Source organism: Bactrocera oleae, chromosome 4, assembly GCF_042242935.1.
Source record: "Bactrocera oleae isolate idBacOlea1 chromosome 4, idBacOlea1, whole genome shotgun sequence".
NCBI lineage: Eukaryota > Metazoa > Arthropoda > Insecta > Diptera > Tephritidae > Bactrocera > Bactrocera oleae.
This window is the reverse complement of record NC_091538.1, coordinates 58,332,765-58,359,483: the sequence shown is the minus strand read 5'-3', so window position 1 is coordinate 58,359,483 and position 26,719 is coordinate 58,332,765. Positions and strand designations below refer to the sequence as shown.

Below are 26,719 nucleotides of genomic sequence, written 5' to 3'. Positions count from 1 at the left end.
ATTTGAAATGCTGTAACTTAAACACTTTAAGATATTATGTTAAATTTTTTTTGTTAATCCATCGAAACACAAAAAATAAATCGATTTTATAAAAATTGTGCCCCTTAAAGAGAATAATTATTGGCAAAAAGAGAATATAAGTTTATAATTATTTTTAATTGTGTGACACTTGTGAGTAATAATTAAATTTTATTGAATTAACTTTGAGCATAGATTTGGTTCAATTTATATTGATTAACTTAACTACACAGACTTAACTAAGCTTTAAAGTAATACTCATTTGTTTTATTGAGAATATATCGTAAACCAATATTTTTAGAGCAAAAGCTTAGATTTGCATTAAGAAATTAAATAAATCCCTAAAAAATGGGAAAATATTATTAAAAATAAAAACAAAAATAAAAATAAAGGCGATTATCGACTATATAATTATTAAAGAAAAATATATTCCCTATACAACCAAAAAATAGCAACGAAACATATTTACTTTTCGTTAATTGTCCACAACACTCAAACGCCTTTATGTGTACAACAGCTGAATGCCGTGTTATATCGACATTGTTGCAATAGTTGTTGCTTAATCACTTAAATCACATGCGCCTTACTATTTTGGTATGCAGTGGTTGTGTTTTCAAAGCCCCTGCACAAACGACAAAGCGCCATACATTTCTTCGCCGTCATTTGCTCTTCGCCATTTCCACCCTTTCTTTGGCTACAACAATAATTCATTGCGGCCTTTGCTGTGCCGCTGTTTATTATCTACTTTCTTGTATCTCATATCGCGTATACTCTTTTCCTTATACACTCTCCACGCTTTTATTAATTTTTATTTTATTTTTCACCATTCACTCTGAGCGCCAACCAAAAAACCAAAGACTTAAGCAACAAACTCGGCGAGACTACAAGTTCGCCACCAACTCGCTGCAAAACTACAAAGCTGTGCTTTGTAGCAGATTTGCTGTTGTAACTGTGAGCTAGTGCCAGCATTGACTTGCGCTGTAAGCGCATGCGCATTCAGACTTCTTTGAGATTTCAACTCAAGAAGGTCGTTGCCGATTTATCATTGGGTTTTACCATCACGCGACTATCGATTTTGATTCTCTCATTGCTAGTCGTTCGGCTTTTCGATTACACCATTCAAGCTCTCGCTGGTCCATGAGACAAAAACGATTGGCAACATTGTTGTCGCCATCGTCAGCGTCGTTGCTGTCGTCGTCATGCTATAGTTGACTGCGCAGCTATCGATTGAGCGCAACTGTATTTTGGTTTTTTACCGTTAGCTCATGCCGCATTCGATTTTATTAACGTTTTTACATTCGTGGAGTACGCGCGCGAACCGCTCTTCAGCTAAACGGTAAATAAAAATGTGGTGTAAATAAATATATATAGAAATATATGTTTACAAGTGTGCGAAGGATTATTTGTGCTGCTGGGGATAAATAAGGATTAACAGATTTTAATAAAAGTATGCACAATACTCTGTAAAAAATATTTAATTTTACAACAAGAACAACAGAATTTTTCAACAAAAAATTTCAAAAATTTTAGTGCTTTAAACATTTAGTGTTACTAAATAAAAAAAATAAAAAATTATAAAAAATGTATTTAATTTTAATAATTAAAAATATTAAAAAATTATAAAAAATTTATTTAATTTTTTTTATGAATTGTGATTTGTTCCAAAACCAACGCTTACAGTTATATCTACGTTAATGTTGTTTCAATAAAGAAAAATATAATAAAAAAATATTATTTTACGCCATTACAGTTGCTTTAATTTCTTAGCGCCATTGTCGCACTGTTGATGTTCGTTTGCGTTATTTTGCAGTGAAAGTGATTTGATTTGATTTCGATTCGGTTGCGTTTGTGTGCGTGCGCCGCTTTGCGACTGCGCTAGCCAACGAAAAGCAACAGTCAGTCCCAGCAGTGTCGTGCAGTGTTTTATTTTCATTTTTGATTATTGTTGTTATTGTAGTGAATTCACGACAATTTACTATTTTACTTAAAAATTGCAAATTATTTACAAAACCTTATTTTGGCATTGAATATGTGTGTGCGTGTTTGTGTTTGATTTTTGTGGCAGACATGAATTGTTGAACAACGAAAATGAAATCAACGAAGCATTTGTGAAAACACGTCCGAAAATTAAAAATCAGATATTCAATTGCCTCAAAGTGCTAAAGATTTACATATCTATATCTATATGATTTTCCTACCTTTCCATTTTGATTTCAATATCTATAGGTGTATATGAATATTGCAAAGTGTGCGAAGAAAGTTGAGTTGGGAAAAGTGTTGCAGAAACGATTGAAACGCGTTGTGCCGCAGATTTATCACAGTGCTTACAGTATAATTGCGGATATCGTTTGGAATAACAAGCTGTGCATTATATACTTTTACATACTTTTACTGCGATTACCTCAAGCTGTTTTCTAAATATAGGTGAGTGACTGAGGATTTAACAATTTGAATGCTTTTTCTGGCACACAAAAAATATGATGCTTGAAAAATGATTTACTTACGTTTCTAATTTTTATTAAAAAAAAAAATTATGAAAAAATTCGGCAATATCGACTAAGTCCAGATACTTGAATATTGAATGAAACTATTTTATATCTTGTGAATCAGTCAGTTGCAGTATATAGTAGTGGTTGGCGCGATTTGCTTGTTAAACAAAGAAGTTTTGAATGTTTACTGATCTGAAAATTATTCTGAAGCTACCTAGATGATAAAAGGAATGTTGAAATGAAGCATAATTATCATAATAATATGACGTGCAAACAAAATCGAATATTTTAGGGCTTTACTGGGCATGGTAGAAGTGCTTGTAGGTTTTGACTGTCCCAAACATCTAAAGCTGTAGCCCTATACCAAGTTGTCGAGGTCTTTTAGTTTTCAGCACTTGCTCAACAGATCAGAATGTTGGCTGAATAATGCGCTGAATACTTAAACGGCCAATTAAAAAATTTTGTTTAATATATTATAATTTGGCTTGCCGAAATTGGTTGGTTCACTTTGAAAATGTCTAGCTCGAATATATTTCTTTATACATACATATATGATATATGTATATTTTTCTTTTTTAAATAGAGATAAAAAAGTCCTTCTAAATTCATTAAGACTTATTTTACTGGCAAAACAAAATTAGGGGGAAGCAAAGCACAATGGGAAGTAGGATATGATAAACACGACTCGATTGCCTTACAAAGAATTCTTACGTACAATTATGATTCTAATTCACCAATTTAAAGTTATAAAAATTTAACAAAAAAATATATATACATTTTTAAACCGTTTTAGATTATATTATAACAAGTAAGAATGTGGAAGTGAACAGTAAATACCCTCAAAATTTTTGAAATATAAAATAAAAATGCCAAAAAATTCTTTTGATTATGTGGGGACGCTTTTTACAAAAACAAGAATTACCAGGAAGTTAGTCAAACGATTTTTATACCCATGTATTGTAACACCCCGCGCGAAACGTCGGAGACCCTATAAATTAATATAATAAATAATCAATGCTATGTCGATTTAATCATGTCAGTCGGTCTGTCTGTTTGTATATACGCGAACTAGTACCCTTTACACACGTTCTTTTCACACCAAGAAGCTGCTCATTTGTCGGAACCGCAGATATAAGGCAAATATAGCATATACATAGCTGCCATACAAACTGACCGATGTGACTCAAGTCTTTGAATGGAAAACTTTTTTATTTGACGAGATATCTTCACGAATAATGCTATGTACAAAGAAATTGTTTAGATGGGATCACTATAGCACATAGCTGATATACAAACTGAACGGTCAAATCCAATTTCTTGTAATGAATATTTTGTATTTGTGAAGAGTATTATAACTTCTGTGCAATCGAAGATATTGTACTTTCTTGTTCTGATAAGAATTGTAAATTCTTTTTAGAAAATTAGGAAAGACTTGAAAGAACTATATCATTACATATAAAGTGTATAGTAAGAGAAAAAGCTTGAAGACTTTATATTGCCAGAATATTTTTAATTATTATTATATTGATTTATAAAGGTCAACATTTTTTTGAGAACGCATAAAAGTTTGCCACGTTGAACTGGCGAATAAGCGTATACTTCATTTATAAATTTTTGATATTTTTAGTTGACCATTTATATGTAAACTTCAGAATATACACTATTTTGTCATAAAATATTATTCTTTTTTATTAAAACTGAATACTATAAAGTAAATGTAATGATGGCATGCAAACAACAAACAACAATAAGAAAAAACCTTAGTCATATCCGCTTGTCCGGTGTCAAACACTCACATCATAGCTTTGATGTAACTCAAAGTACTGTTATCCATTAAATCTTTCGCCACACCATCAGCTGTCGATTATGATAAATGATGCGCAGAAGCAACACTTTAATGGTGTGACAATTAAAAGGCGTAACTTTGTGCAATAAAAAAAAAAAAATAATAATAATACTGTGCAACAAACTTAAACAACAATAGCAAAAAATATATAATAATGGCATTGCAAAATAAACACAGAAATTGCAACAATATTATCTAATGCGCTTGCAGAGTTAAAACACAAGTGGGTAAGCATAATTTTTGCTTTTGTTTTTTCACAAAAGTGTCGCAAGTGCTAAATTAAGCTGTGAAAAATTATGCATTAAACTGTAGACACAAAGACAACCCGTAAAGGGAGTTTTAATAAAACAAAATGAAGACAATTCATGTGATGGCAAAAGCTAGTAAAGAAATGCCTGCTGCATACGCAAATCAACGAGACAAACAACAACAAAAACAAAAACAGTGCTGTGAATAAATGATGTCGGGTTGCACATACCAAGTTTTAATAAAGAAACATGTGTGTATTTAAATAATATAAACACAAAACAATGAAAAAGATACCAGCCAAATTAAGAAATAAAACAACAACAGCATTTTTTGGCATTTTTATTTGCCTCATGCAGCGCCGTCAAAATTTCTTTGCATAATTTTCATAAAAGCCCTATTACATGTGATGTACGAAACCTGCAAGCACATCTTCAGCCAAAAAGACCAAAACGTGAAATGGAAAATTATGCAGTTAAGCATTTAAATCTGGTTTAAAAAACAATGGCAACACTCAAACGGCAGCTGGTTCGCTTCGAAAAAGGGCCAATAAGTCAAGTGCAAATGCGGAAATGCGTGAAGTATAACTAGAGCGCTGCTCAAAATATAAATATATGCGACCATAAAAAAACAAATAATAAATTATAATGAAAGATAAAGTGAAGGAATTACGTTTATTCCCAACTCGCAGACCAACTCATTGGCCTAAAAAAGTCGAGCGTAGTTGTAAGAAAATAAAAAGAAATCAACTAATTTTCAACGCCAGCGAACACACACTTTATACCAGCAGTAATGAAGCAAAATTAATGGAGATATAATTTTTTGTTTTTGGCAATATGACACGCTCTGCATATCCGGGGTATCCTCGCGCTGCTTTACGTCACCGTTTACACTCGCGCAACTGCACATATAACATAATATAATATATGGCCACTTCACCAAGTTTTTGCAAATTTTTAAAAGTATCGTTGTGCTTTTTATGCACTATTTTCTTATACATATTTAAATATATAAAGGTACTTCCTTTCTTTTTGCTTTGCTGTGTTTTTTTCGTATTTCGTTTGCGTCTTTTACATGTATTCCATATAGTTACTACACAATACCGGTAATACAAGCAGCCTGTTACATGACCTCTTTCTTAGTTTTGAGCCTATTTTCGGTTTGTTTTCGTGAAATTGCATAAGCAGAGAAATTTTTGCGTTAACTTGACGTTCACCTTGGACCAAATAAAACGTGAGGTATTTTTAGTTTTGGAAACTACGTAACAGTGAATATAGATTTGGTATGTTGTAAAATAAAAAAATATATTTGTTGAAACACATTAGTTGAATTAAATTTACGCTGAGAGAAATGCTTTTAATTACTGATGAAAATTTCAAATGTGGTGAAATAGTTCAAAATATACGGTGATTTATCATTTTGTGTATTGGCAGGTTTTAAATATACCCTGTTCAGGATATATGAAGACAACACCAAACTCTATGACGCAAAATTGAAAGAAGGAATTTTTGCAGATCGGCAGATTGGCGGTCTTATGATGAAAGAAGCTTTTAATTCAAAGTTGAACAAAGCAATAAAATTGGGTTTTAAAAGACTTTTTTGAAAGTATTTCATAATTTTTTTGGGAGATACAAAGGCTGAAAACTACCGACAATTCTGTCGAAAGCCTCTTTTTGCTTATAAAACCTTAGAATGCAATATGTCACTTAAAATTAATATTTTTGACTCGAAAGTAGATTTCTGTCCCAAAAAGCATGCCCTAGATGCTAAAGCTTTACCGAAATATTATGCAAATTCAAACACGCTATAGTGAGAGAAGATCAGCAGCAGTGGTTGGTGGTTTCTGTTTATTGCGGAAAGACTACAATGTCATTGATGAGACCTAAAAACTACAAAGTAACTTGAAGGTTAACAGGTTGACGAGAAATTTTACTGATATTATATTTTTAAAACTTGTGACTGTAAAGTTATCATATTTCGGAGTAAAATTTTAATGGTAATATTTTTTCAGCTTTTTATAATATTTGTTACTTTGCTAATATCGTTTTATGATTATAAGGACTTAGATTGAAAATATGTGTGCTGTGCTTATTGGCACAATTGCTTAGAGCACAAAATATAATAAATTCATAATGAAACCAGTAAGAAAAATTTTTTTTTTGCAGACTAGTGTAAAGATCATGTTATATAGAGTTACAAGTTCAAAAAACTAAAAAAGTAATATGAGTAATATCTACAATGCCAACAAGCATATAGGAAATCAAAATTCATTAAATTATAGGATTTTTGTTAACAAAATTGTTCTGAAATTTTAAGACAATTAGCCAGGAGGCAGGGTTAGCAGTGTAGAGTTATAGCTACTATATAATTAATTTTGTGTTTTTAGTATGAAGAGCTGCATTGGATTATATTTTTTAGTTTTTGTATCACGGATCTGTGTTGCTTCTGTGACCGAAGAGCAGAGAAACCAGAGCACGAATCGCAAGAAGAAGGAGTCTGGCTATCGGTGCGAGAACACGTTACAACTATTAACCAAGGAGCTTTACTAAGCCTTTTTGATTTGACTGGGTTAAACGAAGTGCTATGATAACAGGAAAGGGCACAATAGAACACAGGTCGCAGTGCATTCCTCAAATTTCATACTTTCTATCTGTCTTGCTCATTAATATGTTATTAAAATGCCACGTGGAAATCTCTGATATTCATTCGAGTGATATTCATACTTCCAAAAGAGCTTTTCAAAACCATTTTTTTCTCAAAATTTTTAGTTAAGTATTTTTTCTATAACGAAATAAAAATCTTTATTCGCTTATTATAACTCCAAAACTATGTTAGACTCAAAAGACGCAATATGTATGTATATTGGAAATTATTTAAATATTAAAATTCTAATTTTCTTATAGCTGAAACTTGCTGGCTATTATGGTAATCAATTGTCTTGTCCAGGGCGTTCAATGTGATGTTTGAGGTTAAGAGAATCAAGGAGGCTTTTATGACAAACATTTTTGTTATACACTTATCTAACCTTTAATAGCGATTTTCTATGAGAATTTTCTGCACTTTTTAGGAACAATATTGCTTTTTTTTAGAAGAGTTAGGTTCAGTTTTCTACGAAAATAGTCTGTAGTAAATATTACGCAGAACTTTGAAACACAATTTATAACTTAAATATAAAGATTGCACTGTATAAAAAGCATATTCTTCGCAATAACGTGCAGATGGTATTAGTTTTGGTACTCTGCCTGGCTTAGATATAGACTTTTATACAGTGAATACGTGCCAGAATCTGTAATTGAAATTTTGTTATTTTGTTTAAATGTCAGCATTTTTGCTGAGTGGTAGCACATCAGCTAAAGTGATTTGTGAAATAATATTACAAAATTATTCAAACATTATGCAAGCATAGATTTTATAATTTACTTATAAACATCGGAAGTAGAAACATTCATGCATATAAATATATATACAATATTTGCGACTATATGACATTTAAGTTTTTATGTAAGGTTAAATAATAATCATATGCCTCGTTGAACTACTTGGCCGTGAAAATGCAATCATTCATGCACAATATTCCACAGCATTTGGTTCAACAAGTTTCATTAAGGCACGTGTATTCGTTGAACCAGAAAAGTGGGCTGCTCTTTAAGCCGCAATGTATGTTGTAATGCATGAATTTTGCTTTTGAAGAGCATGAAAGTTAAGTTTGCCTCGCTTTGGACACACATTTTCGTTGGACGTAATTTTAAGTTTTCAAATTTACTGAAGTTCAATATTTTTTGGTTGTATATTGACTTATTGAAAATTAAAAAATTATTTATAAAGTTTTATAACGATATTAGTAAAACAAATTGTCAAAAAAAAATTTTTAATTATAATATATTATACAAATTGATAACCGTGTGCAAATTGACTAACATTTTTTTATTATTTTATATACATTTTTAATAGCTATATGCATACCTGTATGTATATATAATCTCAAACAGCAAATCTTATTATCAAACTCATTGTCAACAAAAACTTACACGATATGAAAACTTTCCGCAAGAAACCAGATTCGATGCACTTTCAGCGTATCGAGTTTGTCTTTTATTAACATGAGTCTTTAATCCAACAGCCAATTCGCCTCCCCGTTTTGTGTATGCAGCTAATAACATGAAGTTGCACAGTCGAACTCGACAGCAACAAAACATCAGCCATTCATTATTATAACCATTATTATTATTTATATCGCGTTATTGCGCGATTGTTATTATCTAATATTTTTTTTGTTGTATACAAAACAAATAACTAAAATTTCATGTAAGGGGGGAAAAGAAAAATAAACAGCAGCGAAAATGAAGACGCCGCACAGCGAATCGAAATTGGGTTAAAACATAATACAAGCACGAACACCAACGCCGACAACAACAAATACAAACAAAATAATGCTGATTGCATATCAAACACTTACACTTACATAATCGTCATGAAGGCGAACGCTTGCCACTGTTGCTTTTATTGCTGTATGGCGTTTGTTTGATTTTCAATTTGCATGCAAAGTGTGAAAGGCGATAAGAAGAAGAAGATGGTTAGCCAATGGCTTAAACGTCACTTTGCTACCGCATTGCTTGGAATGAAGTAAATAAATGTATGTACTATTGAGTACAGTGGGCGGAGGAGAGACAATAAGTGATATATTTGAGACTAAATGTTCAAGAGTTAAAAACATTAAGATTTATTTAAAAATGATTAAAAAAGTAAATCAATTGCAGCTCAACAATATATATTTTTTCCATATTTAGAAAAAAATTATATAAAGTTCAATAAATTGTGGTTGCCACTCATATTAAATAAATTAATTTGTAAGCAAGTCAAAATTTTACAAACTGGATAATCAGAAAAAATAGAATTAAAAATTTTAATAATAGAAATATTACTTTATGGTGTTGCCACACAAGACTTAATATATTTTATTTGAAAAAATGTTACGAAAAAGTGCAATACAAGGTGAGCACGAACTTTTAAATATTTCTAATGATTTGAGTTGCAAGAGGTTTAAACAAAAGGTTGCCACCTTTATTAGATTTTAAATACTAAATTACTGTAAAAATAAAAAAAAGACTTAATAGTGATATGAGCACGAAAAGAGTGCTATTTATGTAAGTCAGCATTATCAAAAATAAATTATTTTTAACGTTACCAACTGATTTGAAAAATAGAAAATTTACAATTAATATTTCAAATTAATAACGAAAATTCCATCTATTTGAAATTTTTAATATATAATAAAATTACTTAAAAGTCTTATAGGTATGGATTTAATGCTGCTTAAGTATGTATATTTAAAAATATATTATTTTTGTCGTTGTCGCGTGATTTGCAAAAAAAAAAATTTAATTACAAACGGAAAATGTTTAAAATTATATGTTATGGCTGTTAAATGAGTGTTGATTGAATTTTTATAGATTCAAAATATCATAAAGAAGTCTAGTTTTCTTGATTAAAAATATGTAGAATAGTCAAATATTAAAAAAAAAAAAACATAAAATCGTTAACTTCGGAGGCACCGAAACTGTAATAATCTTCACAAGCACAAAAGATCCCATACCATAACTTGGCTTTGATCGTTGAGTTTATGTCCATGACAGCTATATGCTATAGGGATCGGATCTTAACAATTTCATCAGAGATTGCACTGAAGCGAAATAAAAAGCTTTCTGCTCAAGGGCTTAAATTTGATCGGTCAGCTTGTACGGTTGCAATACGCTATAGGTGTCCGATATCGGCGGCTTCGATAAATGAGCAACTTCTGGGACGTCTCTTCCGTGTTCAAAAGTTCAGATCGATGTTTCAAAAACTGAGGCCTTAGCTCGCGTATACACAGACAGACAGATGGACATCGACTCATCCCACCATGCTGATTATTTACACTTATATTTTATAGGGTCTCCGACGTTTCCTATTGGGTTTTATTATACAAACTTCGTGGCAAAGTTAATATAAGCTGTTCATGTATAAAAACTGTTACTTAAGAATATTGATTCATAGATGAAGTGCAATATTTGAATTTATTTCATAACAATAATTTCGCAAACTTATTTTTTAAATTTATTGATAATAATTTATTTTTATTAATATGAAACATGTGTACTTTTGTAATAGCCATCACAGTGCTTTTAACACTGACACAAATAGAACATGTTTGTAAAATGATTTACAGGCAGTATATAGCATATTTATTCATCATATATATCTGTACATATGCATAAATACAATATATGTATAGCCGATATTCACACGCAAAGCGATATCAAATTCAATTTGCACGCTTCAAGCGATTGACCAAGTACAATGATTGAGCAGGCGCGTAAGTGTGAATTGAATATTAATGCAATACAAAATTAACGAGCGCGAATAGTATCTAGCTTTTTGTGGTGCTAATGAACGGTATCCAACCACATTGCTGTTGTAATATTTCTTTTGGCAAATTTTGCCTCGAAATTCAATCAAAAGCGTGGCTGCTCAACAAAGCATAATTTCAAAGCGCAATCAAGTGTTTTATAAATCAGCAAAAAACCGGCGTTTGTCGAAACAGTATTGGGCTCACCCTTTGTCACTTACCTTACCCAATAATGCCGTTAATTTGTTGCGTCGGAATGGGTTTGGCAGCGGCTAGCGTAACAAATACAGACACAGCCTCAACGGCAATCGATCTCAGTCAAGCGCGCTAAAGTATCTAACTGTGAATATAGGTATATCTAATATATAGTTGTATGTATAATATTTGTATAAATATAATATATGTATGTATATCACATCACGTCTTCACATTAAATTTGTATTGATGGTGATTGTGTTTTAAAATTTATTTGCTTTATTCGTTTAAATATGCCAATGGCATGACACCAATTATCGCATGCATGTTTTGCATTTTTTCTTCTTCTTCATTACGGAATTTCTTCATGCCAACAAAATTGTGGTAAAAAATCGCCTGAGTTCAATGTACAAACCCCTTTGATTTACGTAAACTTAGCGCCGTTTTGTCGGCTTTGTTTCGCATTTTGCAATCGCGTTGCGAATGGGTTTATTTCAGCGGATTTTTGTTAAGAAATAATCATTTGAACTATCAACAGACAGTTGACTTATTACATTTTCTACATTTTATTGTGTACCTTTTACCTTTGTATTTTGCATTTTCTATTTGATGGCAACCCAAATTTAGGTTGATTGTAGTGCGGCTTTTTAATTGTATTTAAATTGCTCTTGTGTCACTGTCAATCACAGAAGTTTGGAGTCAAGTCGCAAGTGCAGCTTGAAATTTTGTGAAATCGTGCATTTTTCACTGACATTTGCGCAACAGCCGTTTGATGTCTTCATGCAGTTGACCTTTACGGTGTTGTGAAGTTTCAATTGCGCTGAATTTGTGGTGGAAAATTGTAAGTGCTGAAGATTTTTTTATAGAAGCACATTTGCCCGTTTTCTTCAGTTGGCACAATTAAATGATTGACACTTGTGAGAATGGAAATCTCGCCAAACTTTAAGCAAACCTTTCAACAGAAAATTCCCAAATGGTTGCGGGCAGTTATTAAGAATGTCATTACATCATCAATTATGAGATATAGAGGATTTTGAATACTCAGTTTATAAAGTGTCGCACACTTAATAAACTTTTTACTGGTTACGGACAATATACCATTTTGAAATTGGAATTTTAATCACATTTGGTATTAATTAGCATGTTGTCCAATTATGCTTTATACTAACAAGAAACCAATTTCAAGATGAGAAATTCCTAGATTAATAATTTTTAAGAGAATACGCCAGTCCATAATTTCAAAAAATCCTTTTTTGTGCCTTAAAGTATAATTTGGATTACTAAAATTATTATTAATTTAGCATTATATTAAAACAAATTACCCCTGCCAATCCAATCCATCAGCTGAGGCAACACAATTTTAAACGTGTTTTTCTCGAAACTGTAATTATAACATGAAATTTTATCTGGTTTCACAATAACGTTATATAGCCGACTACGTAGGGGTTTTTATTATTTAAGCATCTTGTTTATACAAACTTCTCTACTGCTACTTTTTGATTAAAAAATTAACGTTTGTACTAAACTGCCATTTTGTGAAAATTGATGTACAGTAGGGAAGATTAAGATTCTGATTATAGAAAATGTTGCAATTCAAATGAAATCTTATAATATATACGTAACCACCAGTTATTGTCAAAATTTTAATAAAAAAAATTATTTATACACTCGAATACATTGTTACTTAAGAAAAAAATTCGATTACGTTTTCCTTACCCACAGTCTAATTTGTCAAAGCTAAGCTATTATCGAGGACTTTCATAATCACTTTATGTTCGAATACCTTTGAATATGCCTATGATCGTCAATGCCGAGATAATACAAAACATATATACTTTAACGTGTCTGCATTTACATACACTATGCATGCATTTAACACAAACATTTTTACTTAAATTAAGAAGATTCATATTATATATTCATATATACATAAATAGATACTTAGGGGTCATCCAAAATTTACATTAAACAATTTTTTTAGTACAAAACATTTTTTGTTTGTTCTTTGAGCAAAACATTGGACACTTATTTTTTTAATGCAACAATAAACTCGATATGAAAATTTGAGTGTTATGAAATTCAACGCTCGAAAAAAGCCTTCTCTCAGCATTCCAATGAGATATACGTTGCATTTTTTTGAATTTTTTTTATTTAAAAAAAAGGTGTTTTTTTTATAGACATATAATTGTTTTTGCTTTTGAAATTATTTTTAATCAGTTTCTTTTTAATCAAAAATGTAAAAACCTCTGCCGAAAGTCGTCGCACAATTCGGAAGTGTGATTTTGGCTTGGAAGACGAAGCACATCCTGTGCCGCCAAAAAAAGTTTGAAGACGAGGAACTGGATGCATTGCTCAATTCAGATTATTGCCAAAAATAAAAAGAGAAAACAACCACTCAAGTAGCCTTTTTAAAACTTTTAAAAGCATCCGGTTACATTCAAAAGCAAGGATATTGAATGCCATATGAATTGAAGTGATGAGCCGTTGAAAGACGATTCTGCCTGTTTGAAATGCAGCTTGGAACATTACAAAAAAAGTTACCTTTTGCTTTTAAAACTTTTTTATGCTTTTTATTGAGTTTCAGTGACAAAATCTTTGTAAAATAATTTTATCTTTATTCAGTTCTTGTTCTGCTTTTCAAGACATATTAATCTTTTTTTTATAAAATCCAGTCTGACAACCCGCGAAGGACTACGTCAAACTATATTGTGTATTCTTGTGAAAAACTGGTAATCTGTATGGTGACTGAAGGGGCTTAGGATGCTTCATTCCTTGCACACAATCCGCCAAACTGAAAAGATGCTTGACTAAGTATTCTGTCTACGCTTCAAGGAAAATAGTCACTTCATTTTAAATCATAAAATATGAAAATCTATTTTTTTTCCAGTGTTGAAGAAATATGTATGCAGCTTTTGAAGAAATTTTTTATAATTGTGTAGTTTTCAAAATAAAAACCAAAACTCCATAAGCTTCTTCTTTCTTAAACTCTGATTATATTTTTGTAGTGTATTCTCTTTGTCAGTCATTGATAATATTTAATTTTAATTCAATCGATGGTTTATCGGTAATAAAAAAAAAATGAGAAAAAGTACTAAGAAAATTTTGCAGCATTTTGTATTCTTTCTTTCGAAGGAGTATAGTTAGATCCTTCTGTCTGAATAATTTTATCATTTTTTTATTTCAGTTTTTTGTTGTTAATACAGCATTAGTTAGGAGATTAATTAGTTCTTACTTTAATATAGACAACTATCTGGCAGAGCTTCCTCGTACTGTATTGTGAGATATGTAAAAAAAATTTTAGCAATTTTATATATGGTCAAAAGCTTCAATGGCACTTTTAAACTTATTCAATACTTTCTTTCCCAAAATTTTATAACTGTTTCAGATGGGATGCTGGTATAAAGTACGCATATATTAACTTGTAGAAAATTATATGATTTAATATGAAAATTCGGATTCAAAGAAATATTCAACGCCGTCGATATAACTTATTCAACCGTATTGCCTAAAGGAAAACAAATTTCATCAGCCATTACACTTATTGTCTCATAAAAAAGTTATCCGCATATTTATTAGTGCATTTTTATTGACCGGATCTTCGAGATGAGCATAAAAAACCCTACAATATACTCATTAGCATTAATTCACTCCTTAAACCAACCAATAGGTCTATAGTATATGTATTTATATATTTCACACAGACACATACAAACACACGAACAAAGCTGGTATTCATTTCGAAAAAATTTCACAATTTCTTTGGCACCTTCACTGATAAATGTACAGTATATACTCAAACGTATATATGTATGTATGCATGAGTGTGCGCGTACAGCCTATGCGGCCTTGAGCGAAGGACGCCGGAAACGAGTTTGTGGCTTGAGTCTTTCGTTTCGCCATGCCTTTTGTCTGACAAAGCGTTGCAAGTTATAGCATTTCTCTCGCTATTTGTTTGTTTTAATTATGGTGTTATGTGTTGCATGTATGTATGTGTGTTGTATAGCCACCATGCAATGTTTTATTGTGCAGATTTATGAGCCTGTGTGGGTTGGCGCTTCATGACATGCCCCAGAGAAGTGGGTGTAAGTTGCTTTCGTCGATGTGTGTATATGTGTGGATGTTTGTGGTTTTGCGTGCATTGGGTATGTATTTCAGGTAGGAAAGTAAAAGCCCTTCAACCTTGTTGTGTTTTGTTAAAACATTTTTATGTTTCGGTTTTATTTCAGTTATTGAATAGTGAAAGTCTCGCAGTAAGATTTTTAACTTTTTAAAAAAATTTTTTTATACACACTTACGTTCAACTGTGTACGTTGGTTTTAAATGTGTTTTATCATTTTTCATTTTTTTTTAGATTGTCTTTTTTTTTGTTGCTTTTTGGTCTCAGTTGCATTTTGCTTTGCTTGGTTAATGCATTACATGCCGTTTCTTTCATGAATTTGTGTTTTTTTTTTGTTTACCTTGTATGTTGTTGTTGCGACAACAATTGCATTTTCATAAAAAAAATACAAAATAATTATCTTCAAAAACGTCAAACAATAGTACACTGAAATTGCATAGCCATGCAACGCTTTTGTGCGTTGCAATGGAGTGATTGCGCATTTCTCCCGTTTGATCGCGCGCACAAAGGGTTTGACGTCGGCATAATAAACGCTTTGAAATGTTAGCGCGCCGCTGCATTCCTGACTGTTACGTAAAATGTATATGCTAATTGAGCAATCATTGCACCCTGTATACATATATCTATATCTGTACGCGTGCATGTCTACAATCTCCGCGCTTTTTGTATAAATGGCAGCAAAAGCATCTTAATTTCCACTGTGTCGTTGTTACTTCCCCGCAGCTTTGGTTTGGGTTGCATGCTAGCAACAATTTGGTAAAACTTCCACACCATTTTCGTGCCAACTGTTATTTTGTAAACACATACATATATATATTTAAATACATATATTTTGTTTATTTTTCATTTCCAATTTTAAGCTTCTGCAATTGTCCGCCAACGTCTTTTGTTCATATTGTCTCTTCACCAGTTTGTTGCCATTGTATCTGCTTCATAAAGTGCAAAAGCGCAACATCGCAGAAACAAATTGTCACGCTATTCGCATTATCCACGCAGATAAATTACAAAAGAAGACAATGCGGCAATAAACATGCATAATAGCATAATGAACACAAATGAAATAAAATTTGCAGAAAAATTGACGTGATAAATGTTCATGTTGCATGTGCATACAAAGTCACTCACACTAAAGCTAGTTGGGCTAAAAATCATGACGACAGTCAAAGGCACTTTTACATGAAGTTGACTTTGGATCAGGAGTGTTTTAATTATAGTTTTATTTTTGAAAAGGAATAGCATTTTGCGTGCTTTCATATAAAATAAGCCTCATATTTGATAGAATTTTGGAGTAGAATGATTTTAGATTTAATATTTAATGTCATTTTGGTCAAAAATAGTGAAATTTAGAATACCAATTTTCAGTTTTCAGATAAATTTTATTGAGATAGCACAATAAATTATTACCAAGATATATTTTATACTGCTAAAACTGTTATATTTGCCGTGGTAATTAATATTTACAAATGTGTTCATATTAGCTTACGAGGTGATATCCACTATTAGGTCAGAAAAACAGGTTTTTAGGAGTATTTTTCGAAGAAACATTTTATTTAATAAATAAATAAAAAATGCACATTTACAGAATTTTATAAACTTTAATAATCTGCGATTCAATTTGAAAAATTTTGTGTTCGCTCATCCTGTAGCTTTTTCTGCTTTAAATTATGTAAGACTTTATGCTTCAAATTTTCATAAAACTAAAAAGATAAAAAAATATTATTACAATAGATGAATAGGGATAATTCCCGAAAGACTGGACAAAATATTTATATTTAACAAAATAGCGTTTTCCAAAATAAAAAATTGTTTTTACGAGAAAATTTATATTTCAGGATTAAACCATCCAAACTGTTTTTTCAAAAATCTTACTCCTTCGATTTTTAACGCAAATTATATCTAAAAAGGTTTTGTAAAGATTTAAAGTAGACCGGTGCAGTCGTTTTGGAAAAATTTGCCTCACAGACTCTGAGATAGCAGATTAAATAAGCTAAGCTCTCACGCTTTTAGGACATAACATCACTACATATGGTATACACACCACTCAAACCGGCATAATATTTGCAGACCCTAACAAAATACATTACATCTGAGAACGGATTTCACAATCACACCCTACAAGACCATACCACAGAAGATACTACCACATACGATGTCACTTCACAACATCTACTAACAAAAAGGATCGGAGTATCGCCGGTATTTCATTCGATAACCCTAATTTGATACAACAGCGATTCGGCGCGCGACGTACATTCGATCACGTTCCACCTACTTAACTTGGTCTCCGAAAAATAATATAAACAAAAATTGTCTTATTAAATTATAATTATATTATATGAGTGTCACGGCTGGTTTTGTTTTATATTTGTATAAGTACTACTGAAGTTAATCACTGCATTTCGAAAGAAACTCCTTACGCGTTCTAGGGCCGATTACACTAAGTTCAAAAGTCTTACAAATATGCTGCTATTTCCGAAACTACTTGCCGAATAAATTTAAAATTTTCGGAGGATATTCTAAGGAAAAACACTTTTTTCAAATGAATTAAAAGAGATCCTAAAAAGTGCTTTGTTAGTTTAAGAGGTTACATAGGTTTCGTCGAACAAAAGACGCCCAATTAAAATTTTTTTTTATTTCTATTTATTTATTATTTTATTCAAACTTTTTTTAATTATGAATATACATATTTGATAAAGATTTTGTGAAATTTTCAAAGAAAAATATTCAAAACTCGGTCATTACGACGTCATTTCCGGCAGTCCCTCGGAACGAAGGATTTTTATTTTTTGTTTTTTGAAGCCGTGAAACCCATGTAACTACTTAAAACACAAGAGTTGAACTATAACAGGGCTAATAGTTAGTAATTATTAATCATAAGGAAGCAGTAGACACTGCCCTTTGCCACATTAGAACAGATCTCTCACTGAACCTACTTCACAGTTTAGTAATGAGACGTTTACAACAATTTTTCATAATGCGTTATATACCAATGCGACAATTAGTTAATTACTTCAAAATATCCTCATTTAGCGGCTACTTGTTGTACAATTTGCACTACTTCTACTAAGAGTTTTTATTACTTGCAACATGAAAGTGTTTTGCCTGTTTCTTTACATTTTTCTTCTGAACAGCAAATAACGCTTGGTACTCAAAGAAATATGGACTTTGCTTTATAAAAATTTAAATTCATTAGCAAGTTTATAAATACTGAGTGAAACCATATGTATCTCTCAATATCAAGGTAATCGCACATATGAACATATGGCAACTGGAAGTAAAGACCTGTCAATAGAGTTATCTGTACAACAGATTTTATTGTTGTCAGTAATCTTAAAAAATTCGTTTATGGAATTCATTTAAAAAAGATGCGAACTGGTGATGCTCAACCTACATGACTGATATTTATTGTAGGAGCTGCGGCTTATTGTGAAGGTTCTGCATTCACCGTTCTTTCAGAAAAATCGAAAATATTGATAGAAAACAACTATAAGAAAGTTAACATGTTCTGAAAGTCAGATAACAAATCAAAACAAAACAAGTAAGGAAGGGCTAAGTTTGGCTGTAACAGAACATTTTACACTCTTGGAACTTGTAAGAACCAAAGCCCGGGAAATCCCCTCAGGTCAAACTTTATACAATATTATAAATTGTTGTGAAAGAATTAAACATCCATCATTCAATGAAATCTTGAATAAATTACAATTAAATTTGATATCTTTACGATTACAAACTTAGACTCAGTTTTATTGCTATAGTTTAGTTCGTGTCGGCCAAAATTATATTAAAAATACCTTCAAATGAGATATAAATATGTATGTGATATTAACTCGACCGAAAAGATTACATATATTTAATATATTGAGTTGATGTGGAAAATGTCAACCGGAGGATCGGAATTGATTGCATCAGGTATATGAGATTTCGACCAAAGTAGATATTCTAATACAGCGCCAAGCCACATAATTTTTAAGAAAACTTGTTCACTTAATTTCATGAAAATATTACATTTTGACGTAGCTGAACAGTTTGAAGTCAGGCGGAAAGATGGAAGTCATTAAATGGGGTATATTGGGGCATGAAACTTGTTAGAAAAACGAAAATCATTATATGCAGTATATGGGAGTTAGAGGTAGTACTAACCCCCGATTTTATCAATTTTTGTCAATATCACATACTATTAACATGCCACAGACTAATAAAATGTTTCCAGGGTTTCATTCAGCTACCTCACATACCACCACCAATCCTATGGAGTAATGTTCGAAAATCCTGATATTAGTTTTATAAGGACTACGACAAGTTGTCACCCAATTTTATTCAATTTAAGCACAAAGATACACTGTCCGGAGTCAAACATGATCTCTAATGGCCGATATAAACGGTATAAATTCACGCGGAAGTACGAACATCTTTATATTAGGTAAATGGGGGCTAAGGGAAGTATTGACCCGCTTCAATCCATTTTTGATATACAGACATATTAGTATAAGGTTAGGATCCTCTCTGAATTTCAATTATATATCTCACACATTGACCGATATTTTCATTAAAAAGTCAACTATAGCCATGGTCGCACTTAGACTATCATTAGGCTCATTGTGCCATTGTACAAATCACATAGCTTGATCAAGAAAATGTTAATGAATTTGGTAGAAAAAGATATATGGTATCAGAAAAAATTTAACTAATTTTATTTTAAGTTGACAAATTTTCTTTAGGCATGAATTTTACATAATTCTGTACATTAAGAAAAATTTGCTTCTAACTATCAGCGATCTGTAAGCTTTTTTTGGGATACTAAAATTTATAATATTAACCGGAATAATCAATTCTTGGTAGATTTTATCACTAACATACTTATATGTACTAAAGGTACAACTTGCGTTGTAGATTAACGTGAGTACCTGCCGGCGACGGCCTTACCTCACGGTGCTCAAGAGCACGGCGTATCAATACACACGTCTGATAAACGCCCCAAACAAAACGAGCTTATGCAAGTATTTATTTGGATACCAAAGGCAGTGTGTCTGGGTCCACACTACCATCTTGGTATGATTCGAGGCCGACCTAAAACCTCTTCCGTTTTCGGGTACGGCACCCAGTTACTTGTGTAACTTCTTTTTTTCGAACTGAAAATTCAGTTCTTCCAGCATTTAGGTTTCAACCACAGCCACCACGATACTCCCCAAAGGGCCGAACCCAATGAGCAGATTGAACAGAAGTCCAAGGGCTTTCTGCTCCCCGTGGTACCGGAAAGTCTCCGGTCAGACTGCGTAGCCTAAACTACTGCCAGTTGAGCAACCCATTACTCAAATGACTGGTGACATTTGTCGCTTGAACTTCAAATGTCTTTTTATTCGCTTTTTCATTTAAAGTGTTTCTAATATCAGTTCAAGCTGAGTATTATAGCACTATCACTCCATATACTATGCTGATATTACTGGGCAAAGAATATAATAACAGTCATAGTGCATATTGGCTTTTAGTCGCCTTTTACGACAGGCATGCCTTGCCGCGGGCATATTCTTTCCCCAAACCCGCAGGGGAAGTACTAAAGGTACAGTACATATAGTGGTTTTAAGCAAAGCAATTCTTATATCAAAACGAAATGCAAATATGGCAACAACATGTGTATTTTTTAATATATCGCCGGCAAATTAAAAAAACTAAATAAAGCATTAAATTGTATACATTTGACTGCCATCAAATATTACGTGTGTACTCGTATACGAGCAAGCGTACGAGGCGGTGCAATGCATAAAGAGAGATACGAAAAAAAGCGCAAACAAATACAGACAATACGCAACAATTGAAGACTGTTGGTTTTTCTCCACATTTTATTTATTGCAAAAATCACACACACACATACACAAGCACATATTGGCATATTGCCACTTTCATTTTCGTGTTGAGTTCAGCACACTCGAGATTAGGTAATGCAATGCATGAAAGCGAAAAGCACACGGAAAGCCAAACACAACAAACCAAAAATGAAATGAAATGAAAGGAAAACATTCAGCGCAGTGCTGGCAAATGAATCGAAAGAGGGGGAGAATCAAGCGAGCTGCAGGAAAAACAACAATTATCGCCGGAGACCAAACCAAAATGCAATTGAGTAATGTCTTCCGTTGCGGGAGTGTGAAGTTCAAATTCGTGTCGACACAGTTGAATGCAGCAAACAAACAAACACAACAACAGCATGCAAAACTAAACAACAAAAAAAGGCATTGCAGTTAATTTGCTTCCCTTAAAAATAAAACGTTTTCAGCAAAAGCATAAGTTTTGTTAACAATTTCATTTTTGCTGATGACTTCGTGGCCTGTCTTCGTGCAAAATCTGCAGAGTTGTGCAGCGAACCTGTCGTTTTGTGCTTGAACTTGTGCTGCTGTGGCGACTTGCTGCTTTGCGCGTTGTTCGCGCAAAATGAAGCCAATTGAATTATTGATGCTGTCAAAAAAACAACAACAATAAAAACCACAGCAGCAGTAAACTATTCAAACGAAGGAGGAAAACGTGCAACATCGCTGATTAACACCTTAATGCGGCTTTTAGTTGCTTGAATATTTATTGCATAATCTTCCGTTTAAATAAGTTTTCGGCGTTTTTTTTTGTTGTTGGTTAAAGGTTGCAAATTTGCAATTTTCATCAATTCCGCAAATTTGTTTAGTTCACTTGTTAAACACTTTTGTGTTGAAAAGTTCAATTTAACGAAACAATTTGTGTTTGTAGATTATGATTTAGTACGATGAGCTTTCACTCCTTCACTACCGTTACTATTAATTAAAGCTCAATTTCGAAAATTTAATTTAATTTTTTATTTCTCTGATATTTTAAAATAATGCTGGTTATTACTTTAAAATATTTTTCAAAATTACTAGCAAATAGTTAGTTAGCGGACCTTACTCACCTATTTTGAAAAAGTAATCTGAGCAAAATATTACAAAATCTGCATCAAGTGTAAAAAAACGTAAGAAATCTTCTCAGCATATACAAAAGAATTTAAACTTTTTTTCAAAATAGGGTTGCCAGCTGTACAAGAATACCATAAAAATTTAATTGTGATTTAGCAAAAAAAAATCAAAATATATTTAGAAACCTAAAAAACCCTATAGGAAATCCTAAGCGAGAATTTAAATAAAACTGCTATTATGTTGGAGTTGCCACCATGCTGTATTGAAAAGTTTATGTGAACTAAGTTCTAGAAAGTTGAAAAAACATTTCCCAAAGTATTTAGTGCATTCGTACTTCAAACATATTTCAACATAGAGTTGCCATCTATTTAATTTTTTAAAATAAAATTTAATTGCAAGATAAAAATGCATGGAAGAAATTATATTAATCATATTTTTCAATGAAATTTTTGTTGTTGTAGTAAATTACTACTTTTACTGCTATAGTCTAAAATTAAAATTACGTAGAATAATGGCTGCTGGATCTGCTGGTATACACATGTTGTCATAATTCGATTTATTATTTTTTAATTACACAAAATGGCAAAAACGACATTTTTTTTAGGTAGTGGGCCTAAGTAAGTCCTAAGTGAAAAATAATTTCTCCGTTTTTGGAATAATTCTCAACTTCGTTATTCGAAGTCAAATATTTCGACTTTGGAAGCTTAATTCCCAAAACGGGGATATACTATTCTTTATTTAGCACTGAATCCATCGAAAGTATTGGAAAAAAAGTTAAAAAATAATTTCTCCGTTTTTGGAAGAATTCCCAATTTTGTAGTTCGAAATCAAATATTTCGACTTAAGAAAATCAATACAAAAAAAAGGGAAATACTCTTTTTTATTCAGCACTGAATCTCTTGAAAAATTAGTTTTGCCCAAGAACCAGCCGAATATTGTACAGCATTATTGTTAGCTTTATTTCAAAATTGTTCGTGCTTTGGGTTTGATCAAAAAAATCTTGTTTTGTATTTTTAAGAAATTTTTTACTTTTTTAAGTAAGTATGCAACTCATACTCACAATATCAATGTGGCAATCGGAAATACGGGCGAAGTCACTGTAAAATCGAAAGTTTAATTCAATATATACTCCTACAACTGTAAAATTAAACAATTCAAAAGCAAACGCATGGTTGCACCCTCAAATGAGTTTTTTGTTTTAAACCCGCATCAGCAATAAAAACAACCATTTATTTATCTAACCGTTGGCAATTACGAAATTAGTGGACCTGATGGTCACTGTCAAATTGATGGCAATTTGTTAGATATCTCTATATAATCGTTTATATTTATGTATATTTTGATTGCTTGCAAACATATCTTGCTGACTGCAGTAACTACCGCTTTTGAACATTAGGCGTATAGCTGTAATGTGTAAGATGTTTGTGACCATATCCGCCAGCTGTCTGCTGTTGGGTGCAAGTAATCAGTAGCAATCATAAATGTTTATCTGCCTAATAACGTCAATTTGGGGGAGTCATAAAGAGTGTTTTGCGACAAGCAGCAATAAATATTTTTTGTATGCCTAATATTTATATTTGTCTACGTAAGTTTATATTTATGAGAAAAAGTGGAAAAATTTCTGGTAAATAAATAAAAACTTTTGTTGTATGAATTAAACGAAAATTGTTTACTTGTTCGAAGATGACAGCAATTCGCCGATGGAAATAATTTTTGTGTGGAAAATGGTTTAGGCGCCGACGTAAATTTATATTGTATAAGTAATTATATGTATGTACATATGTCAAAAATTGAATATAGTAAAAAAAAAAAAAAAACGTTAGAATAAAAAGTTCTCACACTAGAATTTGATTTTGATCGGCCAGTTTGTAGGGCAGCTATATCCTGTAGTAGTCCGATTTGAACAATTTTTTTCTGAGATTATACCATTACCTTAGAAAACAACCCATATCACATGTCGTGGATATATTTTGTCAAACGAAAGAGTTTTCCATATAGGAACTTGATTTTCATCGTTCAGCTTGTATCACAGATATACGCTTTAGTGGTCCAATATTTTTTTTGGAGATTATGCCAATTAATAATTTCGTGAATATATCTTTTCAAACGAAAAGGTTTTCCATCCAATTCAAACAAACTCTTGTATTTAAACGGTCAGTTTGTATGTCAGCTAATATCTCAAAAACCAAGGGACTAGTTCGCGTATATGCATCAGACAAAAGGACAGAGGTATGCCTAAATCGACAAATATGTTTTCTTTCATTCTAAATATCCAAAAACCTTTCGTTAGGACTAAGTTTATTGATCGAAATTTTACTTTATTTAATTTTACCAGCAGAAAAACTTAAGAAGATATTCGGATTTCTAATTACTCTTTTTACTACTTTTTAATTGGTTAAACTACAGACTAAAGAAATACTAAATACTAAAAGAATAAATTATTCTTAATAAAGAATCAAGCACTAGCCTCATATACAACGTCGCAACATATTCCTTACTGAGCAATCGAGTTAATTTCAGCAATTTAACTCATACTTGTCACTTGTTTTCAATTTATCATATAATTAAACAATTAACTAATGGTTCAATTAATGTTTAATTGCCAAAAATTAATAGCAAAGTCAACATGAATGTGTAAAGATTTCAGTGAAAGAAAGAAAGTGTTATATAGTCAAAACAAAGGAAATCACAGAAAACCAATATATTTACATTAGTAAATTTAAATCTTGATTGCCTAGCTAATTGAGCACATGAATGAGAATATGGTTGTACAAACTTACGAAATAAATTTAAAGGAAAAAAATAGTCAACGGTAATAGTTTGCCAAAATTGGAACGAAAATTAATTCACTAATTACTTTTTTTTTATTTTGATATGACAAATGCTTTATAATTAGCCCTTTTAACTGTTTTAGACTACGGTTATATGCAAAAAATTTTTCAAAAATTATAATTATTCTAAATACATTCCATAGTTACAAAATAATCAGGTACTAGTCGCACAATGGATCCGAAACTACTTTATATAAAGCTTAAGTACTCTCCTAATTGAGAAAATAAGACAATTAAGTTTCTAATTGTTATAAATTAACCTTAGATGGAAAGAATTATCTAATTACCTAATTAGTATTAATTGGCATTATATATATATTATATAAAAGTCATCATATCTTTGAAGTGTGTAAAACAAGAGGAGGAAAGCGTTTTGTAGCCATCAAAAGAAATAAAAGAAATTTAAAATACTTGGTTAAGTTAATTGTCATCCTAATTGCCTAGCTAATTGAGTTTTCTGAGCATGAGCTGATAATAGCTTCATTTATTCTTTTAAATATTAGAAGCGTCTTAATTGGCTAGTATGTTCACCAAATCATACAACAAATATTGCATTAATACTTTTTATGGAGTTAAGGGAGAGGTTTGGAGACAATTGTTGCTTAATTGAAAAATTAAGACACTGTCAGTCTTTTGTCATTCTTAAAAATGTCAAAATAAACTCATACTTTCTTTAGTGACACATCTAACGTGAAATCAAAAAAAATATAAATAAGCTATAAATACATCAGTTTATCTTTAAATGAATTTTTCTCAAAATATCATTTTTCAAATTTTATATATTTATACCCTGAACAGATTATATTAAGTTTGCCACGAAGTTTGTAATACCTACCATAGAAGGCAACGTCGGAGACCCTATAAATATTTATATAAATGATCATTTTGCATATATCCTTTTCTTTTCAAGAAGCTGCTCATTTGTCGGTAACACCGATATCGGATCACTATAGCATATAGCTGCCATACAAACTGAATGAACGCAATAAATTACTTGTTCCAAAAAATGTTTCATTTGACGAGATATGTTCAGCGAATTAGGCGTAAATTATTGTCCAAGGCAACGGTGTAATATTCAAAGAAATTGTTCAGATTGAGTCCCTATAGCATATATCTGCCATAATAACTGACCAATCAAAATGAAGTTGTTGTAAGAAATATTTTTTGTTTGTGAAAATCTCCGTTTTTAGGGAGTCAAACTAGGTGTGTTCACGAAACACTTTAATGAGAACGATTTACAGTTATTCGTTAACACTAAACTTCAAACTCGAGTTACGTGACCGTACATCAACGAACTTTGTATAAATTTATTTAAAACCCATGTATCATACTTTGTGCTTTGGCTTACTTCGCTCAGGCAAACACTTACAATAATTTTGCTATGAAAAAAAGATATTCTCACATTTTACCCTTCATAAAATTAATTCATTTAATAGCTGTTATCTATAGCTTTCCAAGTTATTACTCATATTTTCACCAACAGCTAATGTGTACCAATAAAAATGTATTTCAAATTATTTACCATTACAGGCAACACACTCAAGGAAACACAAAGCAGCTACACAAGGCTATAAAGAAACCATAAACAACAACAAAAATTACAACCGCTGTATCAACAAATGCAACTGCTGTGATCACTTTTGTAACTAAGATTGCAGCTGCCGCATAGTTGCACAGCGCT

General features: G+C 31.6%; 1 long non-coding RNA gene across 1 annotated transcript; it reads left to right on the top strand.

Annotated features, from left to right (window-relative positions):
• The first annotated feature begins 1,037 nt into the window (after positions 1-1,037).
• Positions 1,038-26,719, top strand: LOC118680942 (uncharacterized). Its single transcript, XR_011395998.1, has 3 exons — positions 1,038-1,354; positions 2,245-2,442; positions 26,569-26,719. It is a non-coding gene; the product is annotated as an uncharacterized lncRNA (long non-coding RNA).